Genomic DNA, 25,901 nt, shown 5'->3' with positions numbered 1-25,901 from the left:
GTCACACCGCTCCCAGCTGCAGGGCCCCCATTTAGGGTCCTTCAGCAACGACCACACGGAAGACTTAGGGCCCAGAGAACATTTTCCACCCAAAGAGTGCCTTGGGTTTCCGAAAGCAAAGGATTCTGGTTCACCCTGTGCCCCATGTGCGCTGCCCCATCCCGTGGAGTTGACATGAATAAGCTGAATGGATTATTAGAAGAGGTAGCAAATGATACTGTAAAAATGTCCAATAGCACATCCTATGAGCTCCAACAAACAAAAATGGGGACTCCAGAGAACCGCATGGCCTTGGATTATCTGCTTGCTGGCCAAGGAGGAACCTGGGCTATCAGGGGACGGGGATGTTGCACTGCTAGCAGTGATGGGTTTGAAGGCCAACAGGCAGGAATCACCTTGACAGAAAGAGCAGTAGAAGAGTGGCAGAAAGAAGAAAATTCTTCTTGGTGGGATTGGCTTTGTGGCTGCCAAATTAGAGGCTGCTGTGAAATGCATTGGTGGCAGGGCCTGTCATCATTGCAGTGTGTGCACTTGGTGAGTTGCTGTGACACTTTGTGCTGGGAAGTGGAGTATTGAGACATTTCTTAAAAGAGACAGTCTCAAGAAAAGAGAGGCATTTGCTAAATAACAGAGAATAGCAACTATTTAGGCATGTTTTAAAAGGAACGTGAATAGCTCTGAGTAATGAAGTTAAACTGCACTTAATTGTAGAACAAGAGGAGATGCCTTTATGCCTAATACCTAAATCTAAGCTGTGTTACTGAAAGAATTGTTACAAAGGTTGTAGTTGATTGTAGGTCTCAGGACCGATCAAAGTACCAAGGCCTGAACAGGTTGTGATCAGGGCCTGAACAGGCCCTGAGGCAAAGCTCACCTCTAGATGAATCTTCCAAGCAAATGTTGTATTTGTATCCACTCATTAAGGAAGCATGATTAACAACAGGATCAATGCATGTGTTCCTTGATAAAACATGGATTTATCTTTCTGTATTTAGAAACAGACAAGGCCCCATCTGGCCTTGTTTGGGGGTGAAGGATCAAAGTCAACTCCCTTGGTTCCTCCTTCAGCCCTGGCCAGGCTTTGGGAGAAAGCAGTCAGGAGAATGAAAGCAGATGTTCTCGCAGTGGCAGTGATGCCAGCTTGTTTGTTTAACAGTGTAAAAGCTGGGTCCTCTCACAGCTTTGGGGCTGGAGCCTCATTGCTTGCAGAGGTGGAGGCACCTGCAGGAATTCCCAGTGTCTGGGAGTGGCTCTCCAGTCCTTGGCTTCCCCCAGCTGATGTGTGGCTGTGGATGATGGTAAAGCCTGAGGCTAACTGGTGATGGATCTTTCCTTAATCACTCCAGGCAATCTCTGGTAGCAATGACTGGGTGCATTGCTGAGCTTCTTTTGTAATGCTTTGCTAATGATGATGTGCTTTGCTGAGCTTATCCTTTTGTAATTCTTTGCAGCTGTGCATGATATAAATGACACAATTCCTTCAGTTGGTGTCTGTGTCTTTGGTGCTGACCCTGCCCACTGGTGAGACAGGGCCCCCTCCAGCCTAGAGTGTTACCTAGGAAGAGAAAAGCCATCACTCCAAATGTCCCCCCTTCCTCCTTGTTCCCCCCACTTTATACCCTGAGTGTGATGCCCTATGGTCTGGGGTATCCCCGGGGTCAGTTGGGGTCACCTGTCCTGGCTGTGTCCCCTCCCAAGCTCCCCCGCAGCCCCAGCCCCTCTCCAGCGTGGCCAGAGGAGGGGCAGGCCAGGCTTTGGCTCAGTGGGAGCTCAGCAAGAACAAAAGCATCTCTGTGTGCCCAGCCCTGTGCTCAGCACCCGGCCCAGCAGCAGCGTCTCAGTGAATGCTTGTGAATAGAGTCCTCCCTCCTTTGTCCAGGTGGTTTCAACATTGTGTTGCAATCCCTGTCGCTGGCTTGTGTGTTTTTAAAAACTTCTTAGAAGAGTATCTTAACAGTACATAACAATAAAATATATGACAATTTTATTTGCACGAATTGTCATATCCATATAGAAGCATCTTTTAATAATTTTGACTATGTTTAAATGAGATCACCAAGAGAGACTATAGCTCTGCCCAGACATGTGCAGGCATGCCTAGGAATTTGGCTTGCCTGCAGTTTATCTGTCCCAGCTAAAGGCAGATGCAGCCTTTTGCTTCCATGGACATTGATGAGCTGGTAGATGTGCTAACAGGGAGAGAGCTCACACACAGCAACTGGTCCTGATTTAATCACACACATTCTTACAGTGCTGTTTGGCTCCAACTTGCCCAACTGCAGGAATATTTTCAATTTGCCTTTCTACCTCCTTGGACAGGGATCACCCAAGTTTGGGTAATCAAGCCGTTTGCAGTTTGCCACTTCTCCCCAGTCTGTGGCTAAAGAGGGGAATTACAGGATGGGAAAAGTGGCTTAGGCTGCAATTCTGCTTTGCAGATGAGAAGGAGCTTCCCTGGAGTACCTGCAAACATACTGGGAATGCTGGTGAGTGGCTCAGAAAGCCCGGCAGGTACTGAAGCCTCCCTCCCTCCCTCCCTCCCTCCCTCCCTCCCTCCCTCCCTCCCTCCCTCCCTCCCTCCCTTCTATCCTCCCTCCCTCCCTCCCTTCCTCCCTCCCTCCCTCCCTCCCTCCCTTCCTTTCTCCCTCCCTCCCTCCCTTCTTTCCTCCCTCCCTCCCTCCCTTCCTTCCTTCCTTCCTTCCTTCCTTCCTTCCTTCCTTCCTTCCTTCCTTCCTTCCTTCCTTCCTTCCTTCCTTCCTTCCTTCCTTCCTTCCTTCCTTCCTTCCTTCCTTCCTTCCTTCCTTCCTTCCTTCCTTCCTTCCTTCCTTCCTTCCTTCCTTCCTTCCTTCCTTCCTTCCTTCCTTCCTTCCTTCCTTCCTTCCTTCCTTCCTTCCTTCCTTCCTTCCTTCCTTCTCTCCCTTTCCCTTTCCCTTTCCCTTTCCCTTTCCCTTTCCCTTTCCCTTTCCCTTTCCCTTTCCCTTTCCCTTTCCCTTTCCCTTTCCCTTTCCCTTTCCCTTTCTCTGTTTCTTTCTCCTTCTTTCCCTTTCCCTTTCCCTTTCCCTTTCCCTTTCCCTTTCCCTTTCCCTTTCCCTTTCCCTTTCCCTTTCCCTTTCCCTTTCTCATTCTCTTTCCTTCCCTTCCCTTTCTTTCCTTCTTTCCCTCCTTCTTTCCCCAGATAAAACTCACTTTCAGATCTGATCATCTTTTATTCCTTTCCTCCTTCTCCCTTCTAGACTCTTTACAGTTTGTCCCTAGACATCTTGTTGAAAAGCTTCAGAACAACAGGAGTGGTATCACAGGCAGAGGATGGGGATCAGCCTCTGAGTCTTGCCTACCCTCTTCTACCGCTTTTCTCCTTTCCTACAGCCCAAAGTGAGAATTCTAATTTTTGGCAACAGTATCTCGTTGATTTCTATAGTCTGACATTTTCCTTACCCCTTAATTCTTTGCCTGAGTTCTGCTGCTGCACCACACAAGCTCCCTTTATCGCTGAGCATTCTCCACTTGTCTCTATCAGATGTCAAGCTATTGATTCGGAGGTGATGTCAAGGTCATTTGGGATTCTGACACTTTCCTTGAGAGTTCTCCTTGGGAATGCTTGGAGATTTTGGTGACTTTTGGCCAGACACAAATGTCCTAGTTATGTTCTATTTCCTCTTGACAGCTGTACCAGGGAACAATGTTTTAATGGGAATAATTTAAATTTTTAATATGTCGGTCCCTGAATAAAGAACGTTCAAGACTGAAGAAATTCTAAACACTATCATACTTAATGCAATCCTTATCCTACCCTATCTCTTCTTTCTCTTGGATTTTGAAGAAGATCAAAGGAATGATTTATTCACAGTCTTTGTAAGTGAGCGCTAGCAGTTATGTTCAATGTGCTAATCATGTGCAGCGGCAAAGCAGAAATGGAAACTGGACTATCTGCAAATGTTGCCTCTTTTTTCCCCCATGCCTTCTGATTACTCTGTGGATGCAGCATCCCACAAAATATGTGAAGTTTACATAGAGAGCAACAGACAGAACAAGTTTCAACAAGAATTCCTTTCTTCCTGGCTGAAGTGTACAAACCCAGCAACTGTGCTCCCAACACAAGCTGCAGTTTCCATGCCTCCTGTACATGTGCTTGTGTTTTTGTGGGGCTTTTCAAAACAAACTGGGCTGAATCACACTGCAGGAGCTTCCCAGGCTGTGTCCTTAGCCAAGCCTGGAACAGCAGACTCAACCAAAACCTCTTGCCTGCAGGCAGGTAGGGACAGCAATTGTTTACTCACTTGCACGAATCAGGAGGGGGTTTTCCCTTCACTTTATAGTCCCATATGTTGATGCTTCTCCTGTTGGGCACTCTCAGCCTCTTCTCATGCACCCAAACTGCCTCCAGGAGCGCATCCTCCATCCTCTGACCCACCCCAGCCACCTTTGGGCATGAGATCCTGCTCACTCCCACTCCTGTTCCCTTCTCTGGAGCCACACTCATCCTGCCTATCACACCGTCCTGCACTTCCACCTAATTTTGTATCCCGATTTTTAATATGGCAGGGGGGCCAGAATTTCTACACGAGAGACAGAAGAAGTGACCCAAGAGATCTCCAAGAGACACAAAAAGTGTGTCTTGCTCTGACAGTCAGCTGAAGGATTTGCTCTCCCAGTGCCTGCATTTCCCAGAACACACCCCAGCCTCTCCAGGCAGTGATTTTCCCACATCCCAAACCCCTCACTGTCCATTTCCAGCCCTCCCAGGAATGAGGTCCTCGTGGCACTCGTACCCCAGGTACCAAGACAGACAAAACCAGCCAGCATAGACAGGTTTGGTTTCGTTCCAAGGGGTAATTTCTGTTCTTTTTCTAACATCTACATCTCCAAGGATTTAATCTATACTCCTGTGGGTCTCAGATTCAGTCAAATAGAGAAATGGAGAGTTTCTAGCCAGGCAGAAGCCTGGGAAAGAGTTGGGAAAGAATGTAAATAAAAGAGCGGTGTATTTTGAATAAACCGGAGTTTTACTCTCAGCAGTCTTCTGAGTCAGTCTTCTCATTCCCGTCCTGCCTCGAGAGCGACATACTCCTGAAGCAACTGATGACCACACAAAATGTTAATTTTACAGGAGGTCCCGCTCTGCCCTTGGAATTCCTTGGAAAAAATCCATCCTCACCCAAACCTAGTCTTCCTCCTCCAGTCAGTTTTTCTTTAGTTCAAAAAAAAAAGGTTATTTTATGGAGCCCTGGACAACTGCAGGTGAAAGTACTGCAGAGAGGGCAGCTATAAAAAAAAATGTTGTTAATATTTGAAGGACCATAAACACAAAAAAAAAAAAAAAAAAAAGAAAAAGAGAAAAAACACCCCAGTTGTTCCAGTTTTCCATCAAACTGTGAGCAGCATCCTGCGCCTGTGGGTACAGACCAACCTTCATTATGACAACTCTGTAAAAGTGCATTCGGGTCATTTTGTATTAGCTGTGTCACAGTTACATTATCAACAAGTACAAGCAGAAATGGATTTTTACAGCCTGAAGATTAAATTACACGCCCTCCCCTTGCTACCTCTCTCATGAAAATCCCTGTTACAAACAGCAGGTGCCTTAGAACACAAATCAAGGTGGTGTTTGGTCTGGTCTGTTGACAAATACTACCCAAATATCAACCCCAAACCTCAGCGGGCAGCAGAGGGAGGTCACCTCCCTGACAAGGAAAAGCAGGCAGTGAATTGCAGCCAGCTTTGAACACAGCTGCTCTCAGGAAATATTCCCGGGATCAGCCCTCCTGACCCTTTGTTATCTCACCCACCCACATCTTATCTGGGACTCTGCACTCCCACATTTACATGCAGCATTCCAAGTCACTCCTCCCAAACCAGCTCCTTATCAGCCCTGCCCTGGCTCACAGGTGGCTCTGCTGTCCTTTATGTCCCTCCCCGCTCTGGGGGTGCCACCACAGCCGGGCTCCACCTGAGGAGAGGCTCAGGATAAAGCAGAGGGGTGATGGTGACAAGGCCCAAGTGCTGGGAGGTCACGGCCAGCACCTGCTGATGGCACAGAGAGGGATCCTTCCCTTCAGCTCACCCAGGAACTTTCCATCCCCAGCCCAGAGAGGGAGCAAGGACAGTCACGAGCCATCTGTGACCCGGCAAGTGACGGCCTCGGTGACACCACTGGAGAATGTGGCAAAATGATTTCCTGCTGAATGAAACCCAGAGAGAGCTCGGGAGCACCTTCACCCGGGGGTCACCCAAAAAACTCATGTGGGGGGGATGAATCCCAGAATCCCGGAGTGGGGCAGGGCTAAGGGAGCACAGAGGCTCAGCTGGTGCCACCCCAGGGCCATCCCGAGCACAGGGCACAGCGGGGTGTGCACAGGGCTCTGGAATATCCCCAGCCAGGGAGGACCCACAGCCTCTCTGGGCTCTGCTCCAGTGCCCACAGGGAAGTTCTGCCTCCTGGGCAGGGAATTGCCGGGCTCAGCCCTGCCCGGGGCTCTGGGGCCATTGCTGGGCCTGTAGCAGGGCCTGGGGCTGCTCTGCCCTCCTGCACACAGGGACGGACAGGGATGGACAGGGACACTCAGGGACACCCGGGGACACTCAGGGTCACAACAGGGTCACCCAGGCCTGAGGGCCCCTCTCAGCATCTCCTCAGCCCCAGCTCCCTCAGCCTTTCCTGCTCCAGGCCCTTCCTCAGCTCCACAGCTCCCCAGGAGCTCCCTGGCCCTGCTGTCCCAAGGAGCTGGACAAGCACTCCAGCTCTGCCTCCCAGGGCTGACAATGTTTATTTTTAATTCTCAGTGACGACAACAACCTAGATCCCAGCTGATCCCACCCACCCCACATGGAGCCACTCCTGCCTTCTCTCCTTCCTCAGAGGACAAAAACCCCAGAAATGCTCTTGGCTCCCTTCTCCCAGAGGCCCTGAGGTGGTCAATAGCAATAAAAATATGCCTGCAGAGCTTTCACCCTCAAAGCTTGTTTTTCCAGGCGCTCTCCTGCAGTTCCTCTGTAATGGCATTTTTTAATGGCCTGGCCAAAGGAACCTAATCTTGCAATTACTCCATTTAAAGCCATGTAATGGGTGAGCAGCTTCCTGGGATATGGGAAAGGAGAAGTGTGGTACAATTGTATTAAAGTGGGAAAATGGAGTAACTACTCACACTAAAAAGGATGAGGAATGAAAAGCAGCATGGTGTGAATTATAGAGAAAGGAATGGGTTTATGACATGCAGCTGAAGGTCTGGCAGCTTTTGAGAGTCACCATTCCCCTCCTGTCCCTTTCACTTGCCATCAGGACAAAAAAAGAGGAAAAGGAGGGAGTTGGGAGCATCAAATCCACAGGGCTTGCAAAGGGGATCAATTGGGTTTGAGGACGGAGTGAGCAGGGCAAGGGCAAGGCACCTCCAGGGAGATTCTCCTGCTGCATGGCAGCATTCCCAGGAGAAGCTGGCAGCACAAGGCCCTAAAGATGGGAAACAGCTGAGCAACCCCAATTCCCAGGACTGAGATCTCCCTGATCCCTGACAGCATGAAAAAGGAGACTGGGGATATTTAAAAAAAGAAAAATTGTTAAGGATATTGCTTGAAAAACAACCAGGGTGATCCTCAGCAGTGCAGGAGGGATGGCAGGAGGGATGAATTCCTGAGGGGAAGGGCTCCTCACTCCAGCTTGCAAAAGCCAAAAGTCAAATCTCCCAGGCTCTGGAATTCAGGAACAATGGGGAAATGGGGATGCCTGGCCCGTCCTGCTCAGTTTGGGACACTCGTGTCCCCATGGCCCAGTGCCGTCACCGCCACCCACCCCAACATTCCATCCAAGGGAGCTCTCCCACGTCAACCTGGGGGCCCAGCACCACGATGCTCTTCCATATCCCATCCAAAGGCCTCACTGCGCGCTCCGCAGGTCCATGAGGGCACGCTCCAGGCTCCGGGACAGGAGGGGGAAGCGCTTTGGGAAGAGCGTCCGCTTCAGGTCCTCCTGGCGCGTGCTTCTGCCCTTCTTCCTCTTCATGGCGAGGCACCGCCGGCGGCTCCGGAGGGCTCACCCAGCCTTGCCGTGGTGCACATGGCCCAGAGCGCCCCAGCTGCGCTCTCAGCACCAAGGTGAGTGCAGGGCTTCCCAGCGCCCAGCCCAGGCGGGTGGGGACCTTTAGGGTGGAAGGGCTGCAAAGGAGGGAGAGAGGTTTTCAGGGCAGTAGGGCGGGTCGGCAGCACCTCGGAGATCACTCTTCACTGTGCTGCTGCGTGGACTTGGCACTGAAGTAGCTGATGAGAGCCACGTTTTCCAGCCTGCCTGCAGCTCTGAGGGGCACAGAGGTGTAATGGCATCTCCCACCAATGCACTCCCCATCCTGTTGTCCCCTGCCAGCCTGGTGGCACCTCCTGGATACTCTGGGGACAGCTGCAGTGCCAGGGTCCTGCAAGCATCAGCCCCGTACGCCCCCTCACCACCAGCCACCCCAGCACAAGGGTGAAATGCCAACACAGACATCCCCCCTAACAGATCCTGGGGAACAGTGTCTCATCAAGACTTGTCTTGGAAAGACAGAGACTGAAAATCTCAACATCTCATCACAGGTGGGAGACAGCAGCTGCCATTTATCACTCTTGAGGAGCTGATTGGCACAAGAGAAAAACACCTTCAATTCTTCCCTTCATGTCCCCAAAATGCATGCCCTAGGTTTTGAGGCCTGCTTACTCCGATCAAGCCCTTCTGGATCTCACCAACATGAAGGAACTCTCCTTATGCCTGTCCAGCTGTTCTGTGCAGTACTTCCTGGAGTGACTTCCCAGTGATGCTAACAGCTTTACCTGGCACCCCCAAGCAGTTAAGGTGGAAGACTGCAGCAGCAAGTTCCTTGCCTCCAACCAGCTACAATGGAATGGTTTTCCCATAGGAATTACCCTCAGAGGAATAACCCCAGTCCCTCCAGCCAAACTGCCTCCTTTCCAGGGAAGCCAGAGGCTTGCATGCCTTTAAAAAAAGGAAAAATATCCCCAAATCAAGATAGTATTTCAAGTGGGATTATTGCTCGTTGGCCAAAGAGCTGGAAGTTTAGCTGGAACTTATTAGGCAAGCTTTGCAGAAAGGAGGCTGTAAAGAAGGAGGTGGTGTTGCCCTCGGTGCTGCATCCCACTGCCTGCATCAGCGGTGGCCAAGGGGCCGTGAAACTGGCAGGCAGAGGCAGGTGAAAGAAAAGGCAGCCAGGAAGCAGAGCCCTGACATGCAGGGTCTTCAGCCTCTTTCTTAGGTTTTCCCTGAGAACACCACCTGGGAGAGGCCAGCAGGAGAGGCTGGGAGCCAGCCCGTGCCCTTGCTGAGCAGATTAGCAGCACTGCTGATCATCCCTCCTTGCCACCCCCAGGAAAGAAGTGTGATCCCTGCCTGGCGCAGAAATGGATCCAGCGAGAGGCTCTGAGGCGAAACTCGCTCAAATATTGAACTAGAAAAATTTTGCTCGATCTGCCTCTCAGTAAACAGTGACTAATTGCTCTGGCTGGAGTTGCTGTACCTTCTAGATTGGAAGGTGCAGACGGAACAATGATAGTGAAGGCTCCTTACCTGACACCGGCTGTACATTAATCACGAACGTTTGCTACACAAATCTTGTCATACAAAGCAATTATTGCTGTTCCCATACTGACCTCATGTTTATTTATTACATGAGCTCTTTATTTGAACCTTGTCTGGTCTCTCTTCCCATATAAGCATATTAGTATGTGGCTTCCAAAGGCTCCCAGCTGAGAAATTGTAGATTTATTTGTGGCGTGGAGGGATGGCACACGACACACTGACTGCAATGCAGAGCTGAGAGGCTCAGCTTTTACACCAGTGGCTCTTCATGCAAAATGTTCTCACCCCAAGGCCTCTTGCTGGGATGAAGGACACTTTCTAACAGCACAGGGCTGCGACTCTGGGTTTGCTCTGACGCTGCAGTATTAACCAATGGTTAATGGAGACTGTCAGCCCGAGGAGCCAGAAAATAAAGCTCTGCTTGGGCTTCTTTAGGGTCCGCTCAGTAAAAGTAAAATTTTACACAGTGCTTCGTCCTTGGCTTTGTCCCCTTTGCCTACCTCCAGAATGATGAGTTGCAAATAAATTTAACTGTGCCACCAAGTAAGTTGCAAGTGCGCTTTTGAATGTGGTGGTGTTTGGGTAGCTGGAGGGCTGGGTGTCTTTAAGCACCAAACATTCTCTTGCCAGAGGAGTTTTCTCCATGTGATTTAATGTTGGGCAACACTGGCATCCGGTGGGCAGAGGGTTTCCTCCTTAACAGCTTGGGGCAGCTCACTCCCTTGATTTTGTCCTATGGCTTCTCAAGATGATCATTAAATGCAATTTCTACATTAATCTGGGCTTTGTTTTCCCCCTTCCTTCAGTTAGGCTGCAAAGCAGGCAGAACAATGTATTGTCTGTTTAGTGTTTTCTTTTAAACATGCCCTGCTATACAGTCTGGGATCTTCTGAAGTCAGCTGCCCCTCCACGCTGATCAGTTTTGTTGCGCAGGGACTCTGCCTGCCTCACACCTCAGGCAAGTCTCTGTTCCTCTCTTGAGCGGGACAGGAAGGGTCTCCATGGTTCCTGCTTCAAACCAAACCCTCCTGTCTGACCTCTTTGGGCCCCTTCCTTGTCCACAGACATTATTGGTGCTCTTTTACTAGGGGAAACTGTAGAAAAGCCCCCAGAGCCTGAATGAAATCAAATCCCTCTTACACCCCTCAGCCCTCCCTGCCTCTCTCGCTGTTCTTTCTTCTGCTCTCACCTCTGCTTTCAGCTCTTCCCAATGTACCATCATTTTCTGATGCAATTAATTCTTATTGCTTCCAAATCATTAATAAAGCACCTAATTGTTGCAGCATTTCTGAGACAGAGAGGCCATGATTTATGTTTGGAATGAGATTTGAGCTACTCCAGCCTAGGCCTCAGATCTGGGCCTTGTGAGGCTTTCCAGCCTCTGGCGCAGTTAGAAATTAAGAGCTTGTGGTGCAGTTAGAAATTGTATTAAGGTGTGATGGGAAGCACTGGGCTGTCTGGGTGTGAAGTAGTATAGGTTTATAGTGTGAGGTTTAGGCCACCTTAAGAAAAAGACACACAATGTTCGCTTGCCAATGAATGTGCCTTTGTAAACTGTAAACTGTATAGAAGTGTATATAAGCTGCCATCTCCTCTCGAATAAACAGAGAACGTTGCATTAATCATGTTGGTTTGACGTGCGTTCTGTCCTGTCCAGCTTTCCTGTTTCCTGAGGACCCTGGGTTCACGTAATTAACAGCAGGCCTGACAATGAACCTAGCAATGCCACACTGCGTACTTTTGCCCCTCTCCAGCATCACCCTTTCCTTAGGATCTCGGCTGGCTTTCCATCCATTCAACAACTTGCATCTCCCAGTCAATTTGAAATATTCCTCCCTCCTACTCCAGTATTTCTCTTTTATGGTGCAGCTGTAGCTTTTGCTAATTGTTCATGTAATGACTGGGGTTTTTTGGTTTTTTTTCCCTAAAGCAATATTTTTCTTGAGAAGTTGAATTTAAAGGGGCCATAAATGACTAATAGTAATTAATAAAAATTAAGAAATAATTCTTTAAATGCATATGCTGCCTGGAGCCAAATTCCTAAATCCCTGTTGCTGTTAGATCAGCTTGGGGTTTTATTCTCCCCTGAAGGAGCAGCAGTGCCCAAGACTGTCGGGAATACTCCAAGTGATGGAATAACTCTCCAACAAGCCCAGGAAGCTGAGGGCTGGGGGTATGTGGTGGACCATGCCGGCAGCACATAGCTTACTGCTGCTCTCCTCCCTTGCTGACAGGAGGACTGGCTGTGCCAGGGCAAGAGGGGCTTTGGGGACCTGGTGGACAACTTGATCCTCTTGAAAAATACTGCCTTTAACCCGTGGAGAGCCCTGCCACTTCCACAAGACTGTTAGAAAGGGATTACACATTTAAGGGCAAGAGAGTTACATTCAAGTAAAAAAGCAGCAATAAAAGGCTTTTGTGGTTCAGAGCATAAATCAGCCTTTCACTGCTTCTCCTTGCAGTGAGCGCAGCCGCAAGCGCCTGACTCGGGGATTTTTATATCTAGTGGTGAAATATCTGGGGGACAGCAGTGCCAGGGAGCAGGCACAGGACCCTGTGCCTGAGTCAGCACTGCCCAGCCAAGGATGCTGCAGCATCCTGCTGGCTTCAGGAGGGAGGATGAGTGTGATGGCATGGAGTCAGGGACGTGATCCCGTCGTGCAAAGCAGGACTTGGAAGTGCACAGAGATGGTTTTGAGGGCCACTTCACAACTGCTTCCCTCTCCTGATGATATTTAACTGCTGGTGGTTTTCTTTTGCCAGTGTGGACTGGCTGAAACTCAGATCCACCACTTCAGCTTATTAAAAGGTCACGTTTTACAAAGTAGCACAGCCACCCTAACCAAATGCGTGCTGGCTAATTGCCTTCGGTGTGAAATTAGGTTTGTGGTTTCTGTGGGATCAAGTGTGGCTTCCTCCTCTCCTCCACAACCTCCTTGGTTGTGTTCCCAGTTGCTGATGAGCATTTGATGTGCAGAAAAGACCTCAGATTGCAGCCAGAAACACACATTCCAAAGCCCTGGCTTTGCCTACACCCAGGATGGGGCAGAGGCAGGAGGACTGGAGAAGCTGGGACGTAGCAGAGCAGAAAATGCCTCATGGGGCTGAACCTCAGCAGGCAGTTTGGGAGCTGTCAGGCAGGGTAGGTGTGAATGCCCTACAGGTAGGGCATTAGGTCAACATGTCACTTTGTTTCCACTGCTCCTTGCAGTGTCAAGGGGGACAGAGCTGGCCACTGGGACACTGACCAGCTCTGGGTCCTCCCTTGCTGGACCAAAGGGTATATGCAGCACAGCAGTAAATTGATTAGCTGAAAGCATGGGAGAACTTGTGCCTTGCACTGCAGCACCTTATGTCATTTAACAAAGCAGGCGTGTGTCAGCTGTGGTGACAGAGATGCTCCTTGTCAGCTGGGCTGAGCGAGAAGTCCTGGTCCATTAGGCAACACGTGCCAGAGTGCACAAAGCTGGAAGCAGGCATCTCTGCACAGAGTGAGCCACCCTGAAACAAATCCAAACACTTGGTGTGACAGAAATATTCAGTTGGGTCTCCTCTTGCCTGCCAGCACAGCCTCATACATGACAAGCAGCCAAAAGCCCATGCAAGAAGAAAGCTTGTGCAAGAAAAAATGACTTCTCACCTGCAAACAGCTGAGACCCTTGGAAATACCTACTAGCCCACCTCAAACTGATGTCAGGACAATGATGGGTGCTTCTTTAAAGGTGCAAGATTTTCAGTTCCCACCTGGAGAAGCAGAAGGAAAAATACAGGCGCCATATATGCACAGCCAGGCGAGCAGCTCTTTGGAAGTCCATGGCCTTTGAAGATAGCTGTGGTGAATATCTGTGGGGAGAAAGAGTGGCATGGGGGTGTCCCACCTCCTCCATCTCCTGCAGAGATTCTGTGCTGCGTGGCCCAGATCCCCAGCTCCATGTTTCCAGAAGTGGGACCTACAGTGGGAGCAGTGTGGAGCTCAGCTGTGTTTGCAGCACTTCAGAGATGAGATCATAACCCCAGAGGCAGAGCAGAGTCAAGCTCCAGGTAGGCAGGGAGACGTGAGCTCAGCCACTCACCGGGGACAGTTAATCCAGCATCAGCACTGGGCCCATTGTGGGGTGGTGTCATGCACTAAAATGTTTCTTGAGACCAGCCTTTAGTTACATAAAATACAATTACGAAGCTTGTGTTGTATTGACTGCTTCTGCAATTTTGTCTTTATACGATATTTTTTCTATCATCTAATTGGGTGGCTTCTTTCAGGTTCCCAGAGTACTCTTCTTTGTGCTTCAGGGGAATTTTTGTTACTCTTTAAACAATAATTCTGAAAAAAACCCTGTTCTGATTTGTAGTAACTCTCACACAAAAGGAAAGCTCCTGTTTTTTCAGCCCACAAGCCATCCAGTTCTCCCACAGCCTTCTTAAATTCCTAGCCACAGAAGGGTTTGTGCTGGAAGGGGCCTGAGAGCCCATCTGACCCCAAGCCCACAAACACGGACACCTGCCACCAGATCAGGCTGCCCAGAGCCATGTCCACCATGGTCTGCTTTGACCACACAAGAGGTACCTTGAATCCAGATCTTGTCCCATTATCCATGACACGACCACTTGACCACTAACTGGCTTCAGCACAGTTTGCTGAGCTTTCCCCATTTCAGTGCTTTCCCTCTTCTGCCATAAAACCTGCCCCAAATTCCATCCAACCTTATGAACAGGAATGGTTGCAAGCTTCCCTCCTAAGGTTTTTAAATTAAGACTTAATGAAGACTCAGAATTTAAGGTTAAATGTTATTAATTATGTTTGTACAGTTCGATTTCCTTGGCAAGCATTTGAGATAAAAAACAAAACAAGACAAGCCCCAAACGATATTTGCACATTCTAGAACACTGCAAATCCTTCCTTGAAAATGCACAAGAAATCCCTGTAGAGCACTGGTACACTTTCAGCCAGCCTCCTGTCCATTTTCCTGGGGAAAAAGAAACCAAAACAAAATGCAAGTTCACAACCTTGTGATTTTAAAAAAAGTGAAATATCTTAAATATTTGTATTTGTCTGTTCTGGCTGCTCAGTGTGCATTATAGCTACATATGCAATTAACTTCTATTCCACACCTCTGCATGGGTGAAGATCTGAAGTACAGATCCCCTTTGCATCTACTATACATCACTTGTAAAGAATTGCCTTTAAAGTATTACATTAGGCTGCTGTTTACCTTCCACCTAGGTCTTTCATTACAAATCCAGCCATTGGCTGGATCAAGTTTTCATTTCTGTAATAATTTTTTCTCGCTGTAGCAATGCCTTGTAAACAGCCTCCTTACATAGGACTGTGAGTGAGATGGAAAAGCCAGGGAATATCTTGTGGTATGAGGAAAAAATTGCTGTGCTTACTGCCTTATAAAATGCACTTGATAAATTTGAATAATCTGAATTTTTATTGCAACAGTTTTTAAAATAAAGAGGTACCATTTTCCTCTTTCTTTTTTTTTTTTTTTTTTTTTTTTAATAAATCACCAGAATCTTAATAAACTGTTTTGTCTAAACCACAGGGAGAAATGAAAGGCTTTTCTATGTAGTGACTCACTGGATTATTGAAAACAACTATGTGGCTGCAACTGTTTGCCTTCCTGATATATCTTTCTCCTCTGATTTTAATAACGAGATCACTGTAGAGCTTTGATGAAGAATGAAATTTCTTTCTTTTCCAGATTTGATTTTTTGACAGAAATATTTACGTGGGTTAGAGAAATGCATCTAAAATGACACAGCTCAAGTCTACCAGGATCAGATTTTTACATACACGAGTTGCAGAAATCTGCCTGCCCATCTTAATTCTCATAATTTATCCCCTTGTGTGTTTTTTCCTTCTGTGGATCAGACAATGAATTTTTCCACCCTTTTTGTGAATAAGCCTCTCTCAGAAATGAGACACATGGCTTTAACTTCTGGGGGAAGCGTTGGCACCTCTGCCAAGGAAAGGGATGTGAATTGATGGGCTGCTCTGCTCTGGAACATTAAGCAGATCACACTCCCACTGCAAAGTGCCATTGTCAACATTAAACCCTCTTGTTAATAGCCCACTGGTTTGGGTTTTTTCTGTTTGTTTTCCTTTTCAAGTGTATCTACAGATAACTGCAAGGAAAAAACCCAAACTGCAGAACAGTGCCAAGAAGGGTCTCCCTCCTAAACAGCCTCTCAGGTAGCTGCTGTAAGCTCTCCTCTCTCCATAGGTAGGAAGCAGGAGTGTGGCTGTCTTAACCCATCTCCAACACCATTACAGACAGTAGATGATGTTTTTAAAAAATGAATTATTTGCTATGGGATTCAGGAGGAGATTGTGTGTTTTGGTGCTGCTTGACATGCTGACAAGCAGGGGAAAAATGTTGCCCTGTAAACTTGGCTGTCTCTGTTGATTGAGAGATGTCTTATGGAAAGGTACTAGTCAGTGTAAACCCCAGGATACCCAACAAAGAGAGATTTCAATAAATATAGAGAGCCATTAAAGTAGCTCACCCTCTCTTCACAGGCTCAGGTGTAAAGAGAGATGCTACCTATGCATTTCTGTTGATCTCCATGCTAAACAAAGCCACAAGCACATGGAGCAAGTAGCATTTCAGATATCACCATGTTCCTTTCAATTAGCCTGGAAAACCTGTCCAGGGCTGAGCCCTCTCCCACTGAAACTCCAGTTTAGCATCACTGACACAGAGAGACAGATATTCCCTCCATTGTGCAATTTGGGGTGGATTTTTTTCCCCCGCTATGCAGAACAGGTGAACAACTTTCTTCTTCTTAGGCATTTACAAGACTTTTTAAAGATCAAAGCAACCAAGCAACCAGGTAAAACAAACTGCACCTGCCACCCCGTTGGACCACTGTAAAATTCAGTGCTGGAAGGGACTTTCTTCAGAACAGTCTCCTGGCCTTCACAAGGCATTCACCTTAGTCTTCCTAATGACCTCTCTGCATGTAGCTCTATTGGCAGAGCAAGGCTTGGGGAGCCATCAAGAGAAGGTGATGGTACAAATGTCCCCACCTTTGTAAATAAAATATCTCACACAATACAGGGCTGCCAATGGTTGGTTTTCTGGCTCTCACACATCTACTCCTCTTTTGGAGGAAGCTGAGAGTGCAAAGGGAGCAGAGCCTGCAATGAATCCATCAGCTCAAAAGCAGGATTCTAAACTGGAGATAATCCTTGTCTTCTCAAAACTTTAACCTAAGGGAGCACAAAAGGAAAAGTAATCATCTCTTGCGGGTCAATCCCTTTGCTCAGTGTCGCAAATATCACAGAAAGAGAGGCCATCAGCATGGTTTGCTTTAGATCAGGAATAACTCCTGTTCCAGCCATTGCTGGGGGCTGTTAAGGCCTTCAGGTTTTTGATGGATTGAGGAAAGCCTTGACAATGCAGACAACTGCAGTGAAATAAGAGGCTGGCTCAAACATTAATGACCCACTGATTCTATGTGAGACAAAGAGATGATTGCACTGTCTGCCTTGGCAAGACCTCTCCCTTCACCGCCCTTGGTAGGCATCCCTTCAGTGACTGCAAGGGGCAGAGCTGGTCCCTCAAAGTTTTCTTCCTTCCCCCCTACTCCCAACTCCCGTCCTTGTCATAAAGGGTAGGAATCAAAAACAAGCCTGTGGCTTTGCTAGCATAGCAGAAGAAAAATCAATCTCCTTGTTGACCTGGTGAAAGAAAGGTGGAGTACCTGAAGTTCAGTTTTCCCATCTCCAGATGCCGCTTACACTGATAGGCAAACTTTCACAGAAGAAGGAGAGTAATCTGCAAGTGCTCTGCTGTAGTGTGGATTCATCTGTCCAACAGCAGCAGATAAAGGTGAAGGCAGCTCACTTCCACACTCACTCCCTAGTTTGCATCTAGAGAAAGTTTTGAAATTTGGGAAAGAAAAGAAGATAATTTGCAACCATGAAAAATGAGATAAAACAAAGCAGTGTAGGGAAAGGGAAACTGAGCAAAGCAAAAAAAAAATGGCACATTTTTACCTGTTGATGTTGCTGTCACCAATGGGGCTTTTTATTCTCTTCAAGCCAGGCAAAACCTGAGGTGTAACCTCTCCTCCAGGGCTCGATATCCAGAGGAGTCACCTCAGGGAGTACGTGGCAGAGGTGGCTGTGATGCTGAGCTTTGGCTGGGAGTCCTCTCAGGAACACGACGGGTGTGGTGAGGCATCACGGAGCTCTTGGCTGCATCAGCTGCCCACCTGTGATTGCAGGGATGCTCAATTGGCAAAGAGTCACTCTTCCAGCGGTGGGATCCTGGATCATCCTTCCCACTGAGACTTCCTGTGCACGGCTCTTCCATTGGCACATCTGCGCTCAGCTGGGACTACTCTGCTCACCCAGGGCTGCTGGTAAAGGATCAAGAGCAGCCTGGCCAGGTCTTTCTCCAGCTCCTTCTGTGCTCTTGGGGAAGGTAGAACCTTCCACAGGAAAGCAACTGGTGCCACAAGGAGTGGGTGGCATCAGGCAGCTCTGGGGAAGCCCCTCAGGAATGCTGTATCCTGAGGGAACACTGTTGGCCTTGACCTGTGGGCGCCTGCAAAAGCTTCAAATCAGCTGCCTCAGCTTCCAGGGCCTCTCTTGGCCAGCATCCTGACGTGGATGCAGGACGGCTGCCAGGCCCTGCTGGGACCCAGCGGGACAGGAGCGGCTGTCTCGTGTCCACGCAGCACCCGTGACACAGCCAGGGCCATCCCGAGAGCAGACAGACGCTCACGGGCCAGCTGAGAGGAGCAAGGAGCCCTGGGCTCCTCTCAGGGTATCTCAGCTGGGCTCGCTCCACAACACGCCCCCATTTGAAGGCCTGCTGATGCCCAGCTGCCAGAAATGCCTCCCTTGTGCTCTCCAAGATGCACAGGGAGAGCCAAGGAGCAGGACACCTCGGCAGGCAAACCTTCCAAGCCTTTTCTGAGGTCAGGCACACACCAAGATCAGCCAAGACTCTCCACCACGCTGCCTGGCCCACCCAGCCCAGTCTGTGCTGGCCCTGGGCCACAGCAGCTCCCAGCAAGCAGGAGGCAAATGCATATTGCCAAGAGATGCAACACAGCAGACAGGGAAGATGTGAAAAGTGAGTGTGTAAAGGCCTTTTAATTCACAACTCCCACAGAGAGCTCTGGGGCTCACAGCTGGACAGAGATGGTTCTGCTCACCCCTCTGTCCAAAGGGGGGTAACACACGCTGCTGCAGGTGCTTGGGTTGGTCCCTGCAGGTCCAGGTGGATGCCAAACCTGCTCTTCACAGCCTTCTCCCTTCCCCTGCCCCTCTGCCAAGTGCAGCGGGCCTCAAGGACTGAAAGGAGCACAGAGAGCCAAAGGCGGACACTTGCACCTGCCTCACTGGGAGCTCCCTGGGAAGCACTTTCCTTGAGAAGCAAGCCCCTTTCCTCCAAATGCATTTCCCCAAATGTGCAGCTTTTCTGCTCAACACCAACACACCCTTAGGAAACGCTGGCAAGGCTGAAGGACTTCATGTCCTTTCAGGACAGGCACTCCAGCTCCAGCTGCTATTCCCCCAAGTGCCTTTCCAGGTGGAGGCTCAGACGTGCATCCCCAGGCCCTCTACAAACACAAGCTGCTCAGTGCCTCTTCACCTGCCTCAACTCCTGCCTGCGCCCACGGCACCAAGACCAGGCTGTTCCCAGCCAGAGCCCAGAGCCCCGCTCCCGCAGGACGCTCTTGCCAGCACCTTCCCGGCCTCTCTGCTGTGCACACAGCGCTTTTCATGCCCGCTCCCAACAGGCTCTGGAAGGCAGAGCACAGCCTGGCTGCCTCTGCCACCAGCACAGCCCAAACACAGGCGGAGGAAGAAGCAGCAGGGGCTGTTTTGCGGCCATGCCCAAGAGAGACTGGAAGGGTGCCCTCCCTCTGCTCTCACTTGCTTGGCTTTCTGACTGGCTCTGAGCCTGGGGCTGCAATTCCTCACTTGTGGGGACCAGAACCACAGCCGGGATCCCAGCACTGCCTGACAGCGCTCCGGGCACTGGCAGGGTCGTGTGTCCCAGTCTTGGGCACCGCGCTGCTGCTTCCTTTGCCCTCAGGCACACCCAAAGCTCCCTGCTAAGCCCGGATGGTCGCTGGTTCGGCCCTCTCCCTGATCCTGTGCAGGGATGGAGCACTGCTGAGCTTTCAGCAAGCTATTCCTGAAAACTTCCAGCATTCCAAGCTCCTTTGCCCTCCGTGGAAGCTTGCCATGGAATCCCTCACAGCTGCCTTCAGAGCATACTCAGCTTGGCTCTTCCAAATTCCAGGGGCTCCAGGCTGCACAGCAAGATCTGCAACTCCACAGGGTTGTGGAACTGCACCTTAAGTACAGGCACCTCTCCAGCCTGATCTGCCCTCGTTCTGTGTGTGTGTGCACAGAACACGGCGTGGAAGAGAACAGCAGCAGGGGCCTGTGTGTCCCAGGGCCCGGGATTTGTGCCGCTTCAGCTCCACAGAGATGCAGGTAAGGGGGAGAAACCAAACTCTTTATTAATGGAAGGGAAAGGGAAGGGATGAGATGAGGGGGAAAAAAAGGGGATGGGCAGGGTCTGAGGGCTGGAGGGAGGAGCTGTCAACAGGGAATGGGGAGGGAAGTAAGAGGGAGGGGGAAGGCAGCAGCTATGGGAGCTTGCAGCAGGCACAGCTGTGGCCAGCATCAGGTGTGCCTGGGGCTCCAGTGACGTTGAGTCCTGGTGCTCTCTTCACTGTCTCCTGGTACTCTTCTTGGGATCGTGGTTCTCTGAATCCAGCAGATGACCTTAGTTCTTCACATCGTTGTCCAAAAATTTCCTGAATTTCCAGGTTAGTGGAGGATGGGCTGTCATCTTCGCTCATGGCTTCAAGGGCTGGAAGACAGATAAACTACCACAGTCAGAGCCCAGAGGGCCACCCAGCGATTCTTCTGCTAAGGCCATCTCTCCCAGCTCCCGCCATGCCTAACAGAGACGAAGACCCAACGGGATCAGCCGGAAGGCGCTGGTCACGAATTCCCCCACTGGCGTCCCTGAAATCTCTCTGTGCCCTGCCCACACCAGCCCTCGTCCACACAAGGAGCGAAGCTGGCCACAGCCGGGACAGGGATTGCAGCTCCCTGGCCGGCATTGCAGCTCTCCCGGCCAGCCCCCGCTGACAGCCCGCTGCCCTCACTCACCCTGAGTGAGAAGGTGAAGCTCGGCTGGCTGTCCCTTCAGGTAGCGCCCGGCCATCCCTGGGAACACAGAGCCTGTCAGGCCCAGCGGCACAGCTCCCTGCCAGCGGCGCTGCCAGCCCTGGGGCCACACGCCCTCCTGGCCCGGCAGGGCTCAGCCCGGGCCCTCGCCGCACGCTGCCGCCCCAGGGCACGGCTGCCAGAGGCGCCGGCCCGGGTGGCGCTGCCGGGGCAGCAGAGGGGCTGGGGCCGAGCTGCGGTGGGGCGGGGAGGGAGCCCGGGCTGGTGGCTCACCCATGAACCTGACGGCCGCCTCTCGCAGGGGCTCCTGTGGGCTCTGCAGGTAGGGCAGGGCCCGGCGCAGGTGCTCGGCCGCGCTGCTGCTGTCCTCTGCCAGCTGCAGAGAGTGGCAGGAGGGAAGGGTTGGCCCGGGCTCAGCCCCTGGGCCGGGCGCTCCCTGCGCAAACCCCGGCCTCCCCTGCCCGCACAGCCCTGAGGCGCGGCCAGCAGCCGCTGGCGCCGGGCTCTGGAGGGGGCAGAGGGCCGGCTGCTGCCCGGGGAGCCGCGGTGCCACCCCGCAGCCCCGCCGGGCCGCGGCTCCATGGGCACCCGGCTCGGGCCGCAGGAGCCTGGAGCAGAGCCCGCGCGGCCTCGGGCTGCAGCAGCGGGCAGGGGCACAGCTGCCAGCCCGCACACTGAGCACCGCGCTCAGGGGGCTTCTCCAGGCTGGGGCTGCGGCTTCCCGGCCCTCCTTACCAGGCACTCGGCAAACTTTGACAGCTGCTCCTTCTTCAGCAGCTTCTTGAGATTCCTCTTCTTCAAAAACTCAGCCACACCAAGCAGCGTTTCCCGAGAAGCCTGGAGAGCAGCCGAGACCCAGAGATGGCCCCAGAGCCCAGGGTGCAGGACCCGCGTCCCTGTGGCAAGGGCCTGGAGGAGGCTGCAGCCCGCCAGGCGCCAGGGCAGGAGGCAGCCCAGCCCCCTCCCAGAGATCCACCAGCATCACACAAAACCTCACATTTGCCACGCGCTGGTTGTCCTCATGGCAGTGCAAGAAAAGTGGGAGCAAGCTCTGACACAAAATCGTCTTCATGGGCTTTTTTCCTTCATCCACTACCAAGTTCATCATCTTGTCAAAGAGTTGAATAGAGAGCAAGAGCACATAGTTGCTGTCCTTTAGAAAAGAAGAGGATAAGACTTTTAAGACCAATTATTCCAGGCTCACCAGAGACAATGTCAGAAAATCCATAAGGGAAAAGTGTATGTGGGCAGTCTGTGCCCATGGCTGTGGACACAGAGCCTTACATGGTCAAAGAGCAGGAGGAGTGCCTCAGCGAGCTTCGGGGCAGTGGTGCTGGATACCAGGATGTCTTTGTGCTGGAGGACATTTGTGAACACACGGAGGCTCATGCTGACCACCTCTCCATCTGCATCCCCCAGCAGCTCCAGAAGGCTTTGAGACAGTGGGTACATTCTTCTGGCCTGTGCGGAACACAAGGGTGGGCTGGGGAGCCGTGGATGGCTGCACGGCCAACACCGCCCTGGCACTGCAGGCCCACCCTGCTGCTGCAGGGCCCACAGGCCAAAGGCCTGTCCCAAAGCACTGGGGCAGGTGAGGCAGGAGAGCTGGGAGCAGCTGCCTCAGCTCCTGAAGCCCTGCCAGCCCAAGGGGCTGCTTTGCCCAGCGCAGCTTCAGCTGCTGCCCCCTTCTCACCATCGAGGGATCCTTGGTGAGCACCACAAGGCCTCGGAGCGCCAGGCGACGCCGCTCCCTGCACTCGCTCCGCAGGTACCTTGACATCATCTCCAGAACGCTGTCACCGCATTCACTCAAGTCCAGGCCCCCGAGGACCTGAAAGGCACAGGGCAGTGACAGGGGACCCGGCCGGCAGGAGCCCAGAACCGCACAGGGCCGGGCCCAGGCAGCAGCACAGGGCGTGGGCACCGTCCCAGGCACTGCGGCTGCGAGAGGGCAGAGAGCCGGGAGGCAGCTGAGGCAGGCAGCGCTGGCCAACAGGCTCACCTCCACCAGGAATGCCAGGGAGGGCAGATCCCAGCACGGCTCTTCCCTGCTGTGTGGCCGGAGCAGGCGGAATGCAATGCGGGAACAGAAGGGGACCAAGACATGGAACAGCTCCCTGGCAAGGGGGGAAAAAGGCCCTGAGGTGGGAAGGCCAAACCCCTCCCAGAAGTGACTCACAGAGGTCGGGTCTTTCCCCAGCATCCCTGGAGAGGACGTGGGCGCTTTGGGAGGCGGCCCCTTCTGGGCACCCTCCTCTCCAAGCCTTTTCCAGTTTCCTTGGCTGTCCCTCAGTGAAAAGGCCCTCTGGCCCATGACCGCAGGGACTGTGAGGGGCACCTGGGCACAGGGCACAAATATTGGGGACCGTGGGGAGAAGGGGGTCTCACCTGGCCAGCAGACCCACAGCATAGTGCTGGGTTTCAGCACACAGCAGCGTGTCCCAGCCACGCTTGCGCTCCATAGCCAGCACCACATGGTCCCACTGCAGTCGGCAGAGCAGAGCCTTCATGGTCTGCACTACAAACCTGTGTGCAGAGCAAAGCCCAGGTCACACTGGGAGCGCTGGCACTGGCCACAAGGGCACGGGAAGGACAGGGGGACTGGGACCTGTTGGGCTTGCAGTGAAGGCGGTGTGCCTGCCAGCATGCTCTCCAGAATGTAGCAACTTCCTCTGATGGTATCTGCTGTGTGGTGATGACGAGATGGAAGAGCAGAGCCACAAACAGGTGGGAGGAATAAAGGTTCATCGCCTCGTGGCACTTGGGCACCTGGAGAATCACCCGGAGCACCAGAGTTGCCTGCAAGAGAACAGCCCAAGGCAGCGCTCAGTGACGAGGTGTCCATGGGGCAGGGCCCAAGAGCCGATGCAGGGGGAGCAGCGGGCCTGGTGCCCCCTGAGCCTGGCCCTAGCCCAGGTTTCAGCCCAGCAACTGAGGGATGGAGAGGATGGAGAGCTGCTGGCAACCTGGGGGTGAGCAAAGGCCAGTTCCAGAAACTCACAGCCAGGGCAAAGACTTCCTCGTTGTCTCCATCAGAGGTGCACATGCTGTGCAGAGGCCAGTTCTCCATCACACAGAGCAGCGTTGGCAGCACCTTTTCCACTGTGGGACTCGATGAGCCTATGGTTCTCCACATCATTGCAGCGGCTCTGTGGGATCAGAGCTCTGTGTCAGGGGCATCTCAGTCACAGCACCATGCCCTGTGCACCCGTGGGGGCCCAGGTGACAGAGCCCCTGTGCCCTGAAGGGCGGGGGGGGAGCGCTGGCAGCAGGCTCAGGGAACAGAGGGGCCCGAGGCTCCTGGGCCTCTCTGCCTGTCTGGCAGAGCCCATTGCACAGGCTGTGCAGGGCCGTGGGCCCTAAAGGCTGCTGAGCCCTGAGCTCTCAAGGCTCGTGGGCCCCGTACCTGTCACACGCTGGGGCACAGCGCAGGAGGGTCAGCACCAGGTCAGCAGGGTGTTCTTCAGCCAGCCTCAAAATGTCAATCTGCAGCCAGATATCCACAGTGACTTGGGACATGAGACGCTGGTGAATGTTCCTTACAATGGCTGGCACCTGGAGGAAGCACGGGGAAGACTTGGAGTGCTGTCCAAGGGAACAACTTCCCCAGCTTCCCCTAAGAAGTGCTTCCCTTCCTGCCACACTGTGCTGGCCTCAAAGGATCAGGAGGCCCAGTGACTGTGGCTTGAGGGAACACACAATCCTGGGAGGCCTCCAGGCCTGGCCCCAGGCTGCTTACCTGCTGCTGAGAAGGAACAGCGCTCTCCTTGAGAAAATCCGTAGTGGGAGCATGAATCACAGTGGGAGTGGGCATGGTGCCAGTCTTTGAGATGCCCTGAGTCATTCTGGTGTCAGTGTTTGTGATGGCCACGCTCTCAGCCATTGCCATGTGAACAGCCGTCACCCTCTGAGAATGGATTGCATTGTTCCCTGAGTGGGCTGTCGATTCTGGGCTGACATCAGGCTCTGCCTGGAGCTCGGTCAGCCCCGAGCCAGGCTCGGCCGGGCCCTCAGCTGCTGCGCTGCCGGTCTTTCTACGTGGAATGCAGGGGAACTTCCAGAACATCTGCAGGAGAGCAAAGGACAGGGTAGCCAGGGGTGTTCCATGGAGTGCTCCAGGCGTGCTGCTGGGCTGAGCAGTGACAGCAGGCCCAGCTCAGGTGGGGATGGCTGCAGGCACCTTCAGAGTTTTGCGGAAGCGGCCACGGGCAGGTTTCTTCTCTTGTGTGCGGTCCAGGGCTGCATCTGGCAAAGAGCGAGCGCAGCCATGGCTGAGGGGCTGCGGGAGAGGCCGGAGAACACAGCCCAGCCCTGCGCTCCCCAGGCAGGGACCGCCCCGGGATGCCCCAGGGGATGGAGCACGGCCACTGCGGGGTGTCTGCCCAGGCCCTCTTCCCTCCTGTCCATGGGCACATCCCCAGGGGATGGGATGGGATGGGATGGGATGGGATGGGATGGGATGGGATGGGATGGGATGGGATGGGATGGGATGGGATGGGATGGGATGGGATGGGATGGGATGGGATGGGATGGGATGGGATGGGATGGGATGGGATGGGGCCAAGCGGGCCACAGCCATCAGCCGTGTGGCCCAGCTGTGCCACTCACTGTCCTGCAGTGGCTGGAACTGCTCCGGTTTTTCATGCTCCTGTGCTGGGGCAGCTTCAGGGCTTTTCTTTTTCTTCCCCCTGAACACTCTGAACAAGCCGAGAAATCTGCCCGCCATGCCAGAGTCTGGTATCGAGGGCACCTGAAAGAGAGATGTCTCGGGAAAGCTCCAAGTCAACAAGTCCTCAAGGGCACCTGCAAAAGAGAAGCCTCGGGAAGGCCACGGGCTGCCAAGTCCTGTGGTCTTGCCACGAGGTCACCTGTAGGAATAATGCCTCGGAAAAGCTCCGGGTCAGGCACGAATGAGCGCGCTGTGCGGGGGCTCCTCACGGCACCGCTCTGTCCCGTCCTGTCCGGTCGCCTGCTCTGAGCAGAGTGGCGTGCTCTGGTTAGTGCCACTCCTATGTCAGCACGTGTCACAAAGGCCATCCTGTCCCGTTCTATGCCATAGTAACCATGCTGCACCATGTCACAAAGGGGCCTTGCACACACTGCCACCTGCCCTGGGGCCACCCCCTGCCCAGCCAAAGTGGCCCAGGTTGGAAGGAATCCCTGGCCCCAAGT

The 25,901-nt window shown here is 52.4% G+C and overlaps 1 long non-coding RNA gene across 3 annotated transcripts; it reads left to right on the top strand.

Annotated features, from left to right (window-relative positions):
• Nucleotides 1–285: 285 nt before the first annotated feature.
• LOC140681124 (uncharacterized) lies at nucleotides 286–3,923 on the top strand. 3 transcript variants are annotated; one of them, XR_012052374.1, is made up of 3 exons: nucleotides 286–1,298; nucleotides 2,439–2,511; nucleotides 3,234–3,923. It is a non-coding gene; the product is annotated as an uncharacterized lncRNA (long non-coding RNA). The 3 variants fall into 3 exon arrangements; XR_012052372.1 differs by lacking the exon at nucleotides 286–1,298 and having other exon boundaries at nucleotides 2,323–2,486; XR_012052373.1 differs by lacking the exon at nucleotides 286–1,298 and having other exon boundaries at nucleotides 2,323–2,511.
• The last annotated feature ends 21,978 nt before the right edge of the window (nucleotides 3,924–25,901 follow it).

Source organism: Taeniopygia guttata, chromosome 31, assembly GCF_048771995.1.
Source record: "Taeniopygia guttata chromosome 31, bTaeGut7.mat, whole genome shotgun sequence".
NCBI lineage: Eukaryota > Metazoa > Chordata > Aves > Passeriformes > Estrildidae > Taeniopygia > Taeniopygia guttata.
Note: the sequence above shows the minus strand (reverse complement) of the source record. Positions and strands in the feature narration are given on the sequence as shown.